We start from the raw sequence: 6995 nt of genomic DNA, 5'->3' as shown, positions 1-6995 counted from the left end.
CTTGAAGTCCTTTGAATTCTTCTCAATAAACCTTGGGAATCGATCCATGTAGCCTTTGTATAGTGTATATAGCTTTTATTTTCCTTTGGAGGTCATTGAAAGGCCAATGAGCATCATTTCCTAGGCAAGCTCAGTCATAGCTCGATTAGGAAATGAATGAGATGATGCAAGTGTTTGCAGGAATGAGCAGGGTTGGAGTTGCAGAGTGTTTGGGATGAACAAGTGATGTGTGGCAGAGAATATGTGTGAATTTTGAGGTGTGGTAGATCAAGGAAGACACCTGACCCTTGGAAAAAGACCAAAACAAGCCTAAAACAACCTAAAACAAGCATTTCTCGGGTTTCGTACCTGTATGATTAGACTGGGATTCCTCACTTCATAAATTGGAAATTAATTCCAAAAGGGTATCCTGATCATCAAATATTTTGTGTGGGTCTTTGGAGAAATTGTGAGCAAATCCACAAAAACCGGTTAGATAGGGCTAATTGGGGCTCTAGGGCTACTAGGCCTAGAAAATAGGAAAAGGAAGGATCGATGGGGAAATGAATCAAACCCTCACTCAAAACTAGTTGATTATCCTTGAAAAACATCACAAACACCTTCTACAACCTCTGCAAGCATTTGTTAGGAGTTTGAGAGTGTAAGGTTGGATTTACCCTTGTGAATCTCAACCATGCTTGAGCAACCAGTGAGCACATCTTGATTGGGAGCACTCTTAGAGAGTTGAGGTGTCTAAATTGATTAGTAGAACAGATGAACAATGAATGAGCCCACTAGGACAACACCTGACTGCCCTTAAACAAGGAATTAACTCTCTTTGAGTATACCTCCCCATCAGTACGTCCTTGGTCCTGGAAGTCAAGACTTAAAAAATGGGGTGAAATTGGGAAATTGATGAAAATGTAGAATAGTTAAGTGGTATGAGCGGAATCAATATTACTGTTAGGCCCTGGAAGTTGAAACACACAAGTGAAGCCTAGGTGAGGACAAAATTGTAGATGAGTACAATATAGAATGCTACACTAAGCAATGGTTGAGATTCAATAAGAAAGGTTGGTGAGAAACAATCACTCATTTTGACTGAATTTGATTGAGAGAATAACTCACTTGATTGATTGGATAATTGATACGATTAAGAACGAAACTGAATTTACTAAGTGGTTAGAAAAAGTGGATTTTGAAAAAAGGGGGAAGTGACTGATTAGCTAGAAAAAGTGATTGTTGAGTCACTATTTAGAATTAAGTGTGAGTCTTGGTTAGTAATTTCCACATATGATGTAGAAATTTAGAATGAAATGTCATTTGGATTGAGTTTGGGTTTTCAAAAATGTCAAATGAAATTGAAATTAGAGGGAGGTGAATTTGAATTAAATTTGAAGAGAAATTTGATTTATTCAAAATTAAGATCAAATGACATTAAATAAATCTAGAAAATTTATATAACAAGAATACATTATTAAGTAATCAAATAATTTAAATAAATTATTTAATTATAAGATAAATAGAAATTGAATTTAATTAAATGATAAAGATCATTTAATTAGAGTGAAAACTAGAGATTAATTAAATGATAAGATTATTTAATTAATTTAAAGGAGAAATGGTTAATTGAAAAAGAAGAGGAATAATAAATTAGAATTGTATCACCTTTAGAGCTTGAAACTGTCAAGAAGGATACTATTGGCTACTATAGATTGATGTCACAACTTCATATATATATCACCTTTTAATAAAATTTTGTTTGCATGCCAAATAAAAATTGGTAGAAGCTTCACAAAATAATCATGGAGGGTAATGATTTTTGTTTCAGAGAGAGAGAAAACTTTTTTTTTAATTCTCTTTCAAGTTTAGAAAAATCATTCTTCTTTTTCCAAATTGGATACAAAATGGTTTTATAATTTTTCAAATAGCTCATAGAGTTGTTACCTTCCCTTCTAGTAGTGATGGTAGGGAGAGAGTAATGCTCAAATGATGAAATTTGGAATCATGAATTTTTTATGGGATTCTAATATATCATGCAATTGTTCATGTGATGTGCTCTCACCCTAGAAAATTGAATTTATAAAGGGTGCAAATAGTCAAGATCATTATATGATACCAAAGTGCTAACATCTTGAATTTAGGAAAATTCGTATCTAGAAACCAAAGTGAATACAAGATATAATGTGAATTTGCATGGGTATGTAGGTTTTTGACATTACACTTCTATATATTGCATGCTCAAGTTGGAAGTATTATGTTCATAATTATGCTACTAGAAAATATTGATTTATATAGCCTTATGTGAAAGTTTGATCTTGCCATTTTATTATAACTATCGACACCTAGAATTGTCTTGTTTAATTAAATAAATATTTTATTTATTTAATTATTTTATCCTAAGTTTTCTATTAATTAAATAAATCTTTATTTATTTAATTAATTCGTTTAGCTTCTTCTAGCCTTTTTCTAATTTAAATAAATACTTTTATTTATTTAAATTATCCTTTTCCCAAATTAAATAAATATTTTATTTTATTTAATTGATCCCACTTCCTCTATTAATTAAATATATCTTTATTTAAATATTTAATTAATTCAGTAGCCTTTTCTACCCATGACACATGTCATTCACCTCTTAATTCTTCTCTTACCTACCCACTTTATCAATTAATTATTACCTCTACCTGCCCTTTAATCCTAGCCGACCATTTATCTTTACACATCTTAATCTTATCCCTCCATTTCCTAAAGTGTTCTCAATATAAGAGGATACTCCCCTTCATTATCAACCCTATTCGTCTAATGACCGCGCCAATCAAGCCTTCTTGCGATCAAGCTATCAATCACATTTCCGTTCTTTGTTGAGCTCTTGTGCACACATAAAATCTGAGAGCAAATATATCAAACAAGATCAATGGAGATAGGAAGAAATGTATATTGAAATCCTACTAGACACGTGAACGGTATATTTTGTTTTATTTTGTTGATTTGCATGATCTTAGGTATCTTCAGTTGTGTATGGTGGATCATTTTCATTGTTAGGCTAGGGTTTTGTGGTTGGATCTTTGTTAGTCTTTCAATATTATTGTTTTCATCATCCATTTTCACCGTATACAATAACCATTACAATTGGTTCAAGATTTGGAGGTGAGAAATTTTCCTAAAAATATTTTTCTAGGGTATAACACTATGTTGTCTTTTATTATGTTTGTGCATGTTCCTTTCTATTTTAAAAACCATACGTTTTCCTCATTACACATTTCTCTTGATAGAATTAATAATGGAAAGTTTTATTTGGCTTTCCTTTCAAGGAAAAATACAATAATTTTAGCTTTGTAGTTTTATATATATTAAAATCCTAGAGGGCATTATGATTGACTTCAAATATTAATATAAATATTTATAGAGTCAAGGTTGGATAGATTGGTGTTTTATGAGGTAGGAGATGTTTTCTTCTCCAAGTGAACAAATAAGCAACTTGTACCAATGATTTGAAATTACAAACAATAGGATAGATTTAACTAAACATGGAAAGTAGAAATAGAATAACATTGCTTGTAATTAGCTTATATCAACCCATTACAATATTTATACCTTCTTGGACAAAAATATTCTTGTGAATTCATCTACCTATTGGTTTATTCTTGGAGATTATAAAACCCTTTGAAATCTAACATGTTTTTGTAAAGATGTTTCCTAGATGTATGCTACATTCTCCATTGTAAATAACACATAGAATTATACTTAGCATGTACAAGTGTAAACGCAAGACTCCATGTAGTTTATGTCCAAATTTCTTTGTGTTTGGTCCTTGCATGCTTGAAAGGATTAATTATAATTATGAATCATGATCAAAGATTCTTGATGTTTCACTAAGTGTTTTTTCATCTCTTAGTTTAATATGTCATTACACATAAGCACCTTTCTATTGTATCGGCTACCATCAAGGAATTTAATCCCTCGGGTAATTACATTTCCCTTTTTATAAGGTATAAGGCATCTTCTTAATACACAATCCTTGACTTAACATTTGAAAAGTGATTATCTTTCAAGCATTTGATTAACAGAAGTAACATAGCTCATTGGTTTATATTCTATGTCATTCCCCTGCACATTTATGAACTTAGTTTGTATAATCATTTTATTGTATGAAGGTTTCCAAGGAGTTCAACTATCATTTTTTAACCTTGTATAAAGTTTTTCTCCTTTTCAAACAAGCATAAGGTTTTGTTTGTAAAAAACGTTTTACTTCTTCCTAGACTTTGTTGGATTTATAAAATACTAATCACAACAACAATAGATCATTAGTAGACATGTCAAGATTTAACCTATCTTTATTTTAATATTATTTAAAATTAATCAAAAATTAATTCATAAAAACTCATCATGAACTTAAATTAAGATACGAAGATCTTCATGCTTAATTATAAAGCTATTTCTCGAAGGAGACAATCTATTTATTCCTTGCCAAATTACATAAATTCTCAGATTCAAATGTAACAAACCACTCCCTCCAACCGTAGCACAGCAAAAAAAGCAATCGATTTTTTCAAAAACATGTCTACATCCAACAGAACGGCTACCTTGAGCTTAGGTCGATGAGATACTTAATCACAGTTTCCACGGCCTTTTCCTTCACTAATTTTCATTTTTCGAAGCTCATTTTGCAGGTCTTTGTCATCCTTGGCAGTACCTAAGCATCATGGCAGTTCTCTACATGGTCTGCTTGATAGACTGGGATGAAGTTCATACTCGCAAGGGTGAGCAACAGTAGAGATTATGGCTGCGAGGAAAGGTCCAATTCGGCCAAGCCATTTAGGTACAATTTTACCCACATTTACATTATTCCTTGTTTAATGGCTGGGGTTTTTGATTATGGGTTGGTCCTGTGATTAGGGATTGTGTAATCTTGAAACAGGGGCATAGTGTGATTCTTGGCTTGTGTATTTTTTGCAAATGTCGTAAATCAAAATGCTATAAATTTGTACCTAATTCAGCTCTGATATGTTTATAACAGGAATTGAGTCAAATTTTTCTAAGGAATGTATTCAATGATAGTTGAACAAGTGGTCTCTGTTAGAAAACTTTAGAATACTGCTTTTGTCTTGTAAGGTCTCAAGTTCGAGTCGCGAGAATGATGAGGGCAAGAAAATAGCTCTGTATTAGTACACGATCGAGGGAAATGGAAAGCTCGTCAAAGGTAAGCATGCTCAAAAGATTATTAAAAAAAAATTACATATATATATCTTAAAACTCTAGGGTTTGAAAGTTGCATGGTGGAGGAACCCATGGGCGCTCAGCGGCCATTTCACGATGTTTATAGGTTCTTGTTCGATTATGCGAAACGCAGATCATTTCTGTGGGTTTCTTACTTCAATTTCGGGAGTTTTTCAATTAGGACAATTTGCATTGCTCTTTGAACATGTGAATCAAAAGATGAATTCCGGTCACCGTTAGCTTCTTCTCTACCTTGTATAAAAAATGCAAAGAATTTTTCAATGACTTATTCCAGTTTGGGATGGGTGTAATATGACACCTCAGCTAATTCTTGTTTCTGATTTTTATTATCAGGGGTTACGTTTGATTTTGCTCACATTTTTCATTCATCAAAGTGAGGGAAGAGGATCTTAAACGAAAGTGACAATATTATGGTATTAGATATGTATGCGGGAAAAGTGGGCAAATAAAACTTAATATATGAAAATATGTTAGAATACTAGTCCACACACACAGGACTTCTTGTACAAGATATAATCATGTCTTAAAAGGTTTGATCAGGCAATTACTAACACTAAATGTAAGGGGTGTATTTGTTTGAGCTTTTAAATTTCTCTAGACTTTTCTTTTCAGATCATTGAACTATATATATTGTTGGATACAAGAAACAGATTCAATTTCATTCATTCAAAGCTATTAAAGATTATTTACTCTATCAAAAGCTTCATAAAATAAAAAGGAAAAACAAAGTAATGTTGATGTGCAAGTTGTTGTGATTCATGCATAATTGGAAGATTCTTCCATCCTTTGAATTCTTGTATATGTCATAACTTATTTTAACTTATTTTTACATAAAGGTACAAGCAACAACATGATAAAATGTTAAGAAATCATGAATTTGCACACAAATAGTTTTTTATTGTTATAGTTTTGTTTGTTGCTTAAATTTTTTGTTTATTGCAGGCACACACGGTGGATTTGAGAATTCTAACTGGACAACATAAGAAAGAGAGTGGAAATATAAATAAGGAGATTCTCAACATAAAGTGCCAGGTTTGATGAGTTTTTCCATCAAAAATCTTTTTTATAATGCATGATACTATAGTAACATTATATTTACACAACATAGGCATGACAAATTAAAAGTAAAAATGAAATTCAATTACATTATTTTAAAATGAGAAAAATGATATTGAATGTTGTTATACTTATGATCTTTGTTCTTAAAATAAATTTGTAGGGTTCAAAGAGCTTGTGCAAAGTAAATAATACAAATGTTGCAACAATAATTAGTTTTAAGTATAAATGTTGTGTTCAGCAAGCTTCACAATGAATGTTGTAGAAATTGTTAATTTAAAGTGAAATGTAGGATTTTAGAGAGGAGTTTATGAAAAATAATTTTATTGATAATAATCTTTTTGTATAGTAGAATAGAATGTTTCATGGAGCATTTAAAAAGTAAATACTTTGATAATTAAGTCATCCCTTTTGTATTGTGTAATGTCCCCTTTTGTGCCCTGGTTTTTGCTCTAAAATCACAATTCCAAGTAAAGCAAGAAATGAAATAGAGTAAGAGATATCATTTACCAATTTGAATTGTTGAACAAGACAGATTTTGGTCGAGGCCCTGCAATCATGTTAGATGATCATTGAAACATAATTCATAAAATAGATCTTCCCTACTAAGATTAGGAACATTATCTTAATCAAAAGCATATATCTTACCTACTAGGCTAGGAACATTATTTTGGTTATATGATACATCTAACTCATTAATTGAGTTGAACCATAGAGGT

The 6995-nt window shown here is 31.3% G+C and overlaps 1 long non-coding RNA gene across 1 annotated transcript; it reads left to right on the top strand.

Moving 5' to 3' along the window:
- The first annotated feature begins 4472 nt into the window (after nt 1-4472).
- On the top strand, nt 4473-6289 carry LOC131068831 (uncharacterized). Its single transcript, XR_009112074.1, has 3 exons — nt 4473-4801; nt 5000-5182; nt 6163-6289. It is a non-coding gene; the product is annotated as an uncharacterized LOC131068831 (long non-coding RNA).
- Nucleotides 6290-6995: the final 706 nt, after the last annotated feature.

The sequence above is a fragment of the Cryptomeria japonica genome, chromosome 10, assembly GCF_030272615.1.
Source record: "Cryptomeria japonica chromosome 10, Sugi_1.0, whole genome shotgun sequence".
NCBI lineage: Eukaryota > Viridiplantae > Streptophyta > Pinopsida > Cupressales > Cupressaceae > Cryptomeria > Cryptomeria japonica.
Note: the sequence above shows the minus strand (reverse complement) of the source record. Positions and strands in the feature narration are given on the sequence as shown.